Source organism: Nylanderia fulva, unplaced genomic scaffold (genome assembly GCF_048542155.1).
Source record: "Nylanderia fulva isolate GAGA-0341 unplaced genomic scaffold, ASM4854215v1 Scaffold466, whole genome shotgun sequence".
NCBI classification, from domain to species: Eukaryota; Metazoa; Arthropoda; class Insecta; order Hymenoptera; family Formicidae; genus Nylanderia; species Nylanderia fulva.
The window spans coordinates 69,738-82,914 of NW_028190550.1; the positions used below are offsets into that span (position 1 = coordinate 69,738).

The 13,177-nt window shown below is 26.6% G+C and overlaps 1 long non-coding RNA gene across 1 annotated transcript; it reads right to left on the reverse strand.

The window, feature by feature from the left end:
* Positions 1 to 1,016: 1,016 nt before the first annotated feature.
* LOC146721498 (uncharacterized) lies at positions 1,017 to 1,745 on the reverse strand. Its single transcript, XR_014925641.1, has 3 exons — positions 1,681 to 1,745; positions 1,319 to 1,418; positions 1,017 to 1,078 (listed from the first exon to the last, which is right to left on the reverse strand). It is a non-coding gene; the product is annotated as an uncharacterized LOC146721498 (long non-coding RNA).
* Positions 1,746 to 13,177: the final 11,432 nt, after the last annotated feature.

Consider the following 13,177-nt stretch of genomic DNA (forward strand, 5'->3'; position numbering starts at 1 on the left):
AAGAGGAGAGGCGGCGGCGTACGGGGGTTTACTCTCGCCTCCGTCGTTCTCTCGTACGCTTTACATAATAGCGTTAAACACAGCAGAGTGTCGCCGACCGGCTGAGCAAGACCGGCGGCAAATAAAATGGCACATACGAGCGTGTTGCGCGCGCGTCGGTGTTTCGGCATCGAACGCGCGCGCGCGCGAAAAAGAGCTAGCGACGAGTCTTCGGGCTCGCTCGCGAGTTACTCCCTTGCGAGTAACCGAACACGAAGCTCCCTGGTTGATCCTGCCAGTAGTCATATGCTTGTCTCAAAGATTATAAATGTAATTTATTTAATTACATTTTTATTTTTTAAATAATACATATATACGTTCCAAAAAATATAAGCCATATTATTATATATGTACGTGTGTGTGGGTGTATAACTATCATTTAATACACATTCACGTTAAATCACATCATTTAATCATATTTAATAACTATATCACTAACATATATAATTAATACTTATAATAAATCATTTTTAAAGTAATTTTTTTTAAATTCTAGTTATCACTTTAATCAGAATTATGAAAAAAAATTGATACAATTGTTAGAAAACTTAAATGTGCATAACTTTTTAATATATAGGCATTAATAAAATAAACATAGTGATTGTTAATTTTTTATGCTACAGCTACGCACAAAAGTACTAAAATACTTAGAACTTTAAATTACTTTAATATTCAACTGTATATATTATTATAACTTTTCTCGTTTTATACTATATTTAAAAAATAATATTTAATAATTACTTTATTGCACTTACAACTATGCATATGTATTTAATACTGTAACCATTTAAATAATAAAATATATATATAATTACTGTGTATGAAATTAATACATTCAAAATAAAAAAAGTTCATATGCAAAAATAAACTCTATAAAATCTATAAATAAACGTAATAATAATAAACTGTGCAATAAACGTAATAATAAACGTTCAAATATTTTATTTATTATATATTAAAATTATTCTATTTAATAACCTGTCCTTTTCTTGTTTAGATCTCCTCATTTTCGCATCTCTTCTTTTGTTCTTCCTTTTTCCTAAAAAGAAATATGTGATCGTTATACATAGGTGCAATAAGTCAATTCTGCAATAAATATTCTATACAAAAATAACAATAAGTTCTTAAATGTTGTATTTAATTTAAAAAAACTAATACACGCAATAATGAACAGATAGTGCATGTGTTCACCCTCTTTAAAATCAGTTTCTTATAAAAATAAAAAGTTTGAGATAAGATGATAAAATAGGTAAATTGAGGTATATTATATATAACTTACAAATCTCGGTCAAATCTCTGCTTGGCTAAAATTAGCCATTTTGCAATTATATCCTCAACTTCCTTATTTGTTAAATTGGTTCTTGAAGTTCGCGCAGCATCTAACAACAAGTTTAAACAGATATGTGTGGTTATAGATTATATAAAAATTTAAAGCGACTTAATTTTATATATATATATATATGTATATATGTATATATACTATTCAAAATTATTTTATATTCCTATGATTACATATTATTGAATAATGATATTAGAGTTTTAATAGCATCATCCAATATAACCATGCATAGAATGCTATATATAAAGTGTCAAAAATATGTCAATAAAAACATTTCTGTGATTAAATATTTATATACTTACTTATGATACATATAGTAATGCGAAGATTTTTAAAGGCATTTTTCAATTTTGCACCAGCCCAACTATATTCCATTGCTAATTTATTTGTTAAAATATGTTTCATCATGTACGAAATCACATCATGATGATCCTTACCTCCTAAAAAGCTCAATTGTCTTGTCTAAAAATATAAAATAATTTAATTAATATTAGTTTATGATCTAAAAATATCAAAATAATAAACATTTGTTTTTCTCTTATAAAAAAAGTTAACATTACTTTTCTTTTAACTTCTTTAAAATTATTTAACATTATATAAATAAATAAATATGTCCAAAATATTGCTTTTTATAAGACATTTCAATAAAATGTTTCTAATCGTAAGTATAAAATGATAATATTTTGTATATACCATTTCTGCAACAACACATTTGTTTTTTAATTGATTATCAATTCTCTGTAATTGTTCTACGGTATCTGCTGGCAAATCGAAATCATAATGTTCATTTTTTTTTAAATCCGTTTCCTCATTTTTTCTTATGTGATTATCCAACTTTATTAAACTTTCATCAATTGTTGTAAGATTTAACAATACTGCATTTAGTTTCCTGATAATTAAATTATGAAAATCTGCAAAAATAATTGACACATATTATTGTATATCTACTCATTGTCAGATTATATAAATATTACGAATTATATACCATTTTAAATATGTTTACAGTGATATAAATAAAAAAAGTTAAAACTTTAATAATATATATATATATATATAGGTAAGCTTTTACAAAAATTTAAAATTAATAACAGATATATTTTTACCTACATCAATCTCAGCATTACAAGTATCGGATGTAGATATTGTATCTGAATTTTGTGGAACAAGGTCATCTTTATTTGCTGTTCGATGTTCTTGTGAACTTATAGATTTACTATATGTAACTGCAGACTTTTTAGACTGAATATTAATTATTTTTTCATTACTTATTTGTATCGGAGGCTTAGTTATTTTCTTATAATTTTTTATCAGTGGTTTTTTTATTTCATAAGTCATTTTGCTTTTATTTAAATCGTTTGATATATTAGAAGCTTCATCTAAATCATTGCTTGTGTCAGTTCTATCTGAATTATCAGAAGAACTTGAAATTTTTTTTACTCGATTCATTTTCTTATCACCTTGTATTAATGGTGTCTTTATTTCACAGATTTTGCTCTTATTTATTGTTAAAGCTTTTGGTGTATTAGGAAAATTATCTAACTCTAAATCATTGCGAGTTTTTAATTTATTGATGCTTGTGTCGCTTGTATCAGAATTATCGGGAGATGAACCTGTATTTTTTTTTGCTCGTTGATATCTCGATTTTTTCAGGTTATTTCCATCATCACCATCTATATCGGATATTTGTTCAGCTAATTTAAGTTTGTCTATAGCTTTATCATATGTATCTAAAACGTATAAAATTTTTGAATATTAAAAATTAGAAGAGCAGTCGCCCGGCAAGCGGAAGGTCTCGGGTTCGATTCCCGATTCAGCCAACTTTCGGACCAATATTTTTCTCGTCTTTTTCTTACAGGGGATGTTAAGAGAAGGAACAAGGGGAATTTCTGAGATCCCAACCTTAGGATTCAAATTCCTCTGTTTCCAAAAAAAAAAAAAAAAAAAAAAAAAAAATTCTAAATATTAATTTGTCGCATTAACATCGCGTTTGGCTCTTAGTCGAGATGAAGATGGAGTTTTAAAAAAAAAAAAAAAAAAATAGGAGAGCTGACTGACAAATATTCTTATTAATGTTTGTTGCGTTTAGACCAGGTACGACGCCTTGGTGGGGGGGTGGGGGGTTATAAACATTGAGAGAAATATTGATTTGTAAGGGTCTGAATAGCTCAGCTGGAAGAGCAGTCGCCCGGCAAGCGGAAGGTCTCGGGTTCGATTCCCGATTCAGCCAACTTTCGGACCAATATTTTTCTCGTCTTTTTCTTACAGGGGATGTTAAGAGAAGGAACAAGGGGAATTTCTGAGATCCCAACCATAGGATTCAAATTCCTCTGCTTCCAAAAAAAAAAAAAAAAAAAAAAAAAAAAAATTTCTAAATATTAATTTGTCGCATTAACATCGCGTTTGGCTCTTAGTCGAGATGAAGATGGAGTTTAAAAAAAAAAAAAATTAAAAATTAGATTTTTGTTTTTATATATTTTATAATCAAATATCACTTAAAATTTAAATTTTAATATATACTTTTAATACATATATATTATAATTTTAATTTATATAATTTTTGATAAAAAAATAAATACATTTTTTATATTACTAACCGCTGCTACCAAAAATACGGATTATTTTATATAATTGCCAATCATCAGAAAGAAATATTCTTTTCATAATTGCTTTATTTATCTTAATTTGACTTGTATATGATGGCCATTTACATTCCTTATTATTTTCAGTTAACCATTCAGAAGGAACAATTTGTAAACCATCTTCGAACTCCACAATATTATACGCCATAATAACTGTAAATAAAAATTGATCAGCATTGAAATTATAAATAATCTATGATGTAAATAATATGATAAAAATGTGACGATAATAATAATAATAATAATAATAATAATAATATTTGCAATTTATATTAGAGTATTATAATTACGTTAATTATTTAATTACAAATGCAAATTAATATTAACATGTATTATTCAGTTGTGTGTAACATCGGAAATATAATATAATTTTTTTTATAAGGCATTTTTAACATTTTTGCTCTAATTTTATCAAACTCCCATGTCTGAAGATGAGAATATTCAGACATGATACCAATATTTAAAGTTAATGACGAAATAGGCTGGTATATAAATCTTCCACTAACACAAGTACTTTGCCAATAGCATACATTTTATTGTCATTAGATTTAATGAAATTAAATTGACATTATTTGTCCATTTCAAAAGAAATGCAATTATTTTTTGGATCATCACAGTTAATATAATATTGATTATTGCAAAAATTTTATATTGTTATACAGAAATGAAATCTTTCGTAATAGGACCATCACAATGAGAGCGTGTAAAACATTTTTCCATATCGTATGAATTTGAATATATTTTGAATGTTTCATTATTATGTATTGTCTCAATTTCTGCAAATCTTCTTGTTAATTGCTGTAATGGTTGGTTAGTTTTACGAATTAATTTCTTTAACGTAGACATATAATTCTCAAATTTAAATGCACTAAATTTATCCAGAGCACCAAATTGTTTTACGGGCTGCAGCAAGGGGTGGTAAAAAAATTATGAATATTAGTGAATATATTTAGAACCGTAGAAACTTGAAATGTTTTACAAATTTTTTAAATAAATTTTCTGCATATTTTTTTAATAAGTTTGTTTATGTTAAAGTAGGATGTGCAAGAATTGTGATGCTACATTTTTAATGTTAGAAAATTTAATATACTTTTTCTTGTAGTTTTCCCTTTCAATATAATAGGCCTGTATTAAAAAAAAAATTGCCATATTTGTGGCTTGCCAATTTTTATATACTTAATGATCTTGGTTTTTCGAGCAAAATCAGACGGAATAAAATTGCGAACTTTATTAGTTTCTTAGAAATTTTTTTTGTCTGAATTTATAATCTTATCTTAAGTGTCCTGAAAGCCAGAACATAATAAGTTTACGCATAACCCCCCCAAAATTACCAGGGTGCATATAATCTAGGGGCCCCTTTTTTAAACCCTAAGCCTAGATTGGTATATTTTTTTTTAAAATTGTGTCCCCAGTTTGATAATCAAGATTATAGATCCAGTAAAAAATTGCTTACCCTTACGTAACATCATATTAGATGTGTATGGAAACATATATGTCCTTCTATATTATCACCTTAAATAATGCATTTAGTGCAACTATTAATCCAGGGTGTCCTTTACATTAAAAATAAAATGATTTAGCAGGAGGTCAAAAATTATTGCTTAAATTCGACTTTTTTTTATTGATCTGCCCTCATAATAAAACCCCAGTAGTTATAAAAAGGCCAATAGCATCACCTACAAACATTTTTAAAAACTCATTGCATTTTTGGTTTCCTTCACCAAAATTTAAAAGGGCCCAAAATGACAAAAAACATTGTAAATATATCTGCACAAAATTTTGGCCAATAAACTCTTGTGGAAGACTATTAAAAGGTAAACATCAATATTTATAAATAATTGAATGTTATCAGAGAAAAATCAATCTTTACGTTCTGCAATAATTTTTGAAGAGCTTTTTCGAGACCTAAGTGGCAGTAATCTCGTTTAAATTTTGTAAATTTCAGTTGATTTAGGACGTTTGCAAAATGTACGGGTCTTTAGGCCAAAGTATAATTAGGTGTGTTGCAATATCTGTAAAAGGTGACCGGAGTGTTTTTGAGTGATATTCTTTCTTCAATAGCCCAATTTTAAACATGGTCATTGTATAAAATTTTCGTTATCTTTTAAAACACAGATTTGAAAATTGTTATCGACTATAGCTTGCAGTTATTTGCAAACCGTGTAATTTTGTATCCTACAGGCATTATTTCATTCAAAAAGTTAAGATTATTTTCATATAATATTGATTTTTGATTTTATCTGAACTTATCAGTCACATAAAGACGAAAACATTCTCATCAACAAAAATTGGTTTTCCCTTATTATTATTAATTATTGCCATAGAATCCGCAAAGAATCAGTCTGATGAGTTATCAATTCATATCTGTTTACTGTGTTTCTTGCAACTAATCTTCGTTATGTCTTGCACTTAAAAAATGAGTGTTTTCGTTTTGCGACCCATAGTTTTCACAAAAATATTTTTTTCCTAAATTAAATATACAATTTAAAAAAAGATATCTTGTTAAAAATAAATAGGAAAAAAATATAAGACAAACATAAGATAAAAAAATATGTATAAAACAACCTAATTTTATTTGAGTTTGTCACTTTTTGTTAAACAATTCTTATTGTAAGTGATCTCTGAGATCACTTTTTTTGAGTCAAAATGTCCTCTTAAAGCAAATAAAAAACACCGTGCTGGTACACCAAACAGCCCTGCGTTTTACGCTGCAGAAGCGTTTTGGGAAAAGTGCACGCGCCTACACGGTCACGCTTGCATTAGGATTAGGTAAGATTAGGTTACAGTAAGTAGCTCCATTAACGGTGAACGTGTTGATTCTTTACTTTTAGAACAAATCAAGTCAAGTCTTGACAACGATGAAAACTTAGCAGATTCTGTGAACGCGACTATTCTAAAAGAAGAAAAAATTCAAAAAAAGTTGTTTGATTCAAAGGAGGTCATAAAGTAGATGATGCCCTTATTTGATGAATATTTTAAGAGATATTGAAGTGGTGTACGTGTTATTTTAAATTGGGCACCCTAATATATATTTAGTTATAGCAGTAATAAATAAAAAAATAAATAAAATTATTTTTAAATATTCATAAATTAAACTTTATTTTTTAATTTTAAGTTGATCGTCACAGCACAACATCTTTATTGTCACTGTGACATTTTCTTGCTATGAAGATTTTTTATCATTTTTGTTACTTTTGGATATACTGTTATATCAATGTGACTTTTGATGATATCACTGTAACATCATAAAGATGTTGTGTGTGACGATTAAATTTATTTTATCGTCAAGCAACCCTTTATGGGTCACTGTGAATTTTTTGCTTATGACAGATTTTTTATCATTGTTAATTTCGTGTTATACTAGTTATTCAATGGGGACTTTTAAAATGATATCACTTAATTGTGATTAATGATCACTGTTATTCCAATAATTCACAAGACATCAAAAGTGACATTACTTTTTTTTGTACTTTGGGAATATTTGGAGTTATGTATGTGAAATGTGACTTTTTTTGCTAGGGAAAAATTTAACTTAAAGATACATAATAACACAAATCCCCTAACACAATAATATGGTCTTGCTGTTAATGGGGGCAATAAGAGTTTTAGTATATATATAAGTTATCATCAAATTTGTTTCTTTTTTATCGCTAAATATTTTAAACAAGCAAACTTTTTTTAATAAAAAAAAAATTAATTTTTTCTTGATTTTACCGTAAAAAAAAAAAATTCATAATCCTAAAAACAGAACTATTATTTTTGATACTTAAAAAATGTTTAAAAACTTATTGACGTTTTTGCTTGCCTGTAAAAATAAAAGAAATAATAAATATGTTGTTTATCGAAACTAAAATATACAAGTATAAAACGTTAAACATACTAGTTTTTGTCGTGGGCCGTTTTGAGTGCCTAACCAGCGACACATGTTCTGAAATTGTTTTTCTGTCAAAAAGGAAGTGTTTTCTAGTCGTTTCCTACAAATGTAAAAAAAAAAAAAAAAGTAAAATAGTACCGGTAAAATTTTATTATGCTATTAAAAGCATTAATTTTTTATATTATATTTACATTTCTATAACTTTTTTAAAATGTAAAATTAATTTTGTGGTTCACTTCGAATGCCTTTGCAAACCATCAAGAAACATTTTACCCAATTTTATTAGTAAATATTTTTTTAGTCCGCTTTATTTGATCGTTGGGGAAAATGCCTCCTAAAAAATAGACAAATGTTTTTTACAAAAAAAATTTGAAATCCCATATATATATATATAAAACAATTTTGGGTTTTCGGAAGGCCTTTTTTTTTTTTTGGGGGTAAAAATTAAAAAAAAGGCTTTTTTTCCCCCTTTTTCCCCCCCCCCCTTTAAATTAATTTTTCCCCCCCCAATTTGGAAATTTTTTCCCAATTGGGGCCCCAGAAGGGAAAAAAGGGGGTAAATTAAAAAAATTTTTATCCCCAGTAGTTTTTGGCATATTAAACCAAGTTGGTACAATGAAATTATAATGAATGTTAAAAATAATCCTAGTTTAATCAACCCTTGTGAACAATCAATTGCTTTGAAAGCAATTTCTTTCTAAACCTTTACTTTATTTTACCAGCTCGAAAATTGAATTTTTTCCCCAAAATTCAAAAAAAAAAGAAAAAAAGAAAGTGGCTATTTTTACCTTTTTTTTTGTCCTTTATTAGTTTTTAATGCGGTGTCGAAATCAAGTAATTTTTTAAAAATTGTTTAAAGGTTTTGGGTTAGGGAAAAAGAGAAAAAGTACTACTAAGGTTGAACCCGAGCTGGGGAGCAGGAAGGAATTATTTGTCGCTTAATGCTTTTTAAAAAAGATTTTGTGTTTTTCCCAAAAATTTTTTATCGCAATCGTGTTTTTGCAGGAATTGAAACCCAATTTTTTCTTTAAAAAAAAAATTTAAAAAAATTCTAACTTTTAAAAAAAGAACAATAAATTGAAAGATTCCCGTGGAAAATTTTCAAAAATGATTCGGTTTGGGATCTATTATTTTTCTGGATTAACAGAAAATTTTTGGATTAAATAATGGAAATTTTAGGTCTTATGGGTTTTTTTTTAAAATAAAAAATAAATTAAAAGACATAATAATATTAAGCGGGATACTTAAATCGACCCTTTTATTTTTAATCCTATTGTACCAAAAATATTTGTTTATACCCTTTTCAGAAAATTACATGGTCTTCAGAGCCATATTATTCTTTTTATTTTGACTCACGTTTATTGTGTTTCATCCCCATTTGTATCCTTGTCAAAATTTTGGTTATAAACATTTATCAAATCTAATGTATAAAAAAATTTCATTGAATTTCTTTATTTGAAAAGTTAAAAAAATACATATGGCGAATAAGCGAGAAAAATATACGGTCCGCAAAAGTCGCTGCGAAGCGGGATCGAAACCGCCGGTCTTTACTTCCGGCGATGCTTTACCAACTAAGCTATTTCCGACCCTTTCGATCCTATATTTTCATTTGCCTTTTTGTTAGTAGTGTTAGTAAATACGCCGTGATTAGCCAAGGCGTGAAAACACTCCAGAAATAAATATTTTATCGGCTCTCAATATAAAAAAATAATATAAGTATGCCTATATTTTTCTCGCTATTTCTCCATATGTAAGTTTCGAAAATTAATATATGTGGGGAACTTTGGGATTCTCAAATTGAGAGATACCGTTCCGTTTCATTAATTTTTCGTTCGTTTCATGTGGTCATTCTATTGCCCAGTTAGCGAAAGCATACTATATGATTATATTGAGAGCCGATAAAAATATTTATTTCTGAGTAAAAAATAATGTTAAAGATTTATAAAAATAATATATATATTTATTATTGTGTATACCATTTGTCAACTGTTCATTTTATTAAATGCACACCATTGACAGTCATTAACGGAGATGGTGTCATTCGCGGATGTGAATCTCATCATTTAAGTGTTTTGCTGTAACTGGTTGGAATGTTTTTTTATTTTTCTTTTCCCTCGGCCTAATTGCGACATGATGTATATGATGTATCGGTTCGGAATTTTTTATGTCACAACATCTATAGCTTCCTTATATGAATTGTAAGTACAAAATATTATTAATTGTCTATATTCTACATAAATTTGTATTACAGGATTTATTATAAGTCTTTCCATAACCGTATTCATAAATATTGGAAGTTATGATTTGATATATTAAATACGAAACCAAAAAAAAAACAAAAAAAAAAAAAAAAGTCATTTGTTAATATAAAACATGTTTATTAGAGATGATCTATTATTATAGTATCAATATTTTATGACAATACTTACTACTTGAAATATTGTTGCACTATGTATTTTTGCCAATGGTTTCTTTTGGGGGGTTCTTTCCGTTAATATATCTTTCCTAACATTTGTTCCGGCCATTTACACATTATTGTCATTGTAATGTCCTCCATTGAGGTTGGTACCACCTTTCTCCCCCGCGTTGCTGGCCTTCTCTCTTGATACCAGTTCCCTCCCTGCCCGTCTGCAAAGCAGCGTCACCCCTTTCCTTTCCCTTACATACCCTTCTTCTCCGGTTATACTCTGCTCCCCCCCACCCCCGCCCTCCCCGCTTGTCCCACACCCGCGCCCCAGGATAGCGGGCGGCAGCAAAAAAGAGGGCGGGAGAAAGAAAAAAGAGAAAATCGGCGCAAAAAAAGATGGGAGAGCCAACGAAAGGCGGTGCAAAAAAGGAAGCCGGAGCAAAAAAAGGGGCGCAAAAAGGAGAGGGAGAAAGGAGAGGCGATGTTTGTGAAGAATAATAGGAAAAAAATTAAAATATTAGAATGAACAAAGTAGTGAAATCAAAAATTGCGATAAATAATCTATATTGATCTATCGAGAACAAAAGTTTTTAAATATTAGCATCAAAAAGTAGTCAAATCAAAAAGTTGCACTAAGTAAGTGACAACATAATATATAATATTTAGATAAATTTCTTATAATGATACAAATGTATAATTATTGCTTATTTTAAAACGTTTATAATATATACAATAACAAAATAAATTCAGTAAAAATATATATATATATATATTTATTCATCTTATAATATTTATAATACCATAATAACTTATGATAATTATGTATATAACTGGAATTGTATATACATTGAAAGTTATTATATATTTTTATAAATATTTATGAGTAAATAGATATATATAAAAAATAAATTATTTATCATCTAAATAATTATGTTAATTCAATATATTTAAACGTATATTCAAAAAAGGGTAATATAAGGCACAAAGAATTAAATTTAGGAAATAAAAAAATATTAAAGTTAAATAAAAATTTTTAATTTAAATTAAAAAATAAAAGTAAAATAAAAGTAAAAAAAATGTAATGTACAAAAAATACTTAGCGCTGTTTTTGTATTGTTATTTTAACACATTAGTAAACTTAAAATAAAATATAAATCAAAGTAATAGACTAATTTTTTACTGCGAATAGCCCTTCATAGAAATCTATAAACATATTACGGTGCTCGATATTCGGCAATGACATGTGGTTAGCTGAACATATCGATATACATGTATGAACTATATGTATAAGTAAAGGTACAAATGCAATAATTGTCATATAAACAGATTCAACGATTGGAGCAATGTGATGGGCGAAGGGAAAATTATAAAAAGTGAAATTGACTATAACATTAAATAATATGCTAAAGGACTAATAAACATATAGCAACTATTATGTTATTAATATATGTATACCAGGGTTGGGAAGAGGTAACGAGTTACTTGTAACGAAGTTACAGTTTACAGTTACTTTTTTCGGCATAAACTATAAACTTAACCTTCGTTACTTTTTTCAATCGTTAACTGTAACTGGAACTTATGTTACATTTTTTTTAGTAACTAGTAACTATTTTAATTAGTTACTTTTTTATTTTCTTTTTTGGAAACATGCGCTTTAAAAATATTGTTTTAAAGTTAGTACCCCTTTTTTAAATTTAAAATTTAAATTTTTATAAAAGTGCATATGGATCTTCAAAAAAATTTTTTTTTACCCCAAAATTTTTTATTTTTTGTACATAAAAAATAAAAACCAAAAATTTAAAATCGCCCAAAACAAGTCAAATTTTAAAAAAAAATTTTTAAAAATAAAAATTTTATCGATTTTCTGCGACTTGCGATTACCTTTTGTAACTTAAATATTTTTTTTTTTATTAAAGATATTTTTTTCATTGATGTTAATTGCAAAGTCCCGCAAAACGATCAATATTACATTCAAGAATTTTTTTTAAAAAATTTTTTGAATGGCATAAAAAAATTTGTCCTTTTAATTTTAAAAAAATTTAAAATTTTTTTTAAAAAGAAAGAAAAAAAAAAAGATGTTACTTTTAGAGTAAAAATAACCCGTAAAGAGTTTTTTTTAAAAAGGAAATTTTTAACTGTAATGTTATTTTTTTTTTGAAATAACTGTAAAAGAATAGTTATTTTACAAAGGGAAATTTTTCCAAAAACCCCCATGTTAAATTTTTAAAAATGTATATGAGCTTTTAAGGGTTTTAAAATTTTTCAATTAAAATATAAATGAATAAAAAATTTTTTTTTTTCTTTAAAAGTTTTTGCATTTCAAAGTTTTTCCGATCGCAATCAAAGTTTTGAGATTTTTTGTTTTTTAAAAAAATTTTTTTCATTATGAATTTTTTTTTTTTAAAAAAGATTCAAATAAAATTTTGATTTTTAATTTTTCTTATTTGACTTCATATTTCATTCCAAATTTTTATGGACTTCTGTGTGTGATATTTTTGTATATACACATTTTTTTTTAAAATCATTTTTTTAAGGGGCCCCCTTTTTTTGTCAAAGGGCCCAAAAAAAAAACAGCCGGTTTATTTTTTGTACATTTCATTTTTTTTTCTTTTATTTTATTTTTTTTTTTTAATTTTTAAAATTTTTAAATTTTTTTTAAAATTTTTTTTTTAATTTCCAAATTTTTCTTTGGCCTTAATTTCCTTTTTTTAATAAGTTTAAAAATTTTAAATTTTAAAAAATTTAGAGATAAATAATTTTTTTTTTATATTAAAATTTTTCTAAAATTTTTTTAAAAAAAAATAAAAATTCAAAGTATTACATTCCCGTTTTTAAATTTTAAAAAATAATATTTTTTTTTATTTAAATATAAAGATAAA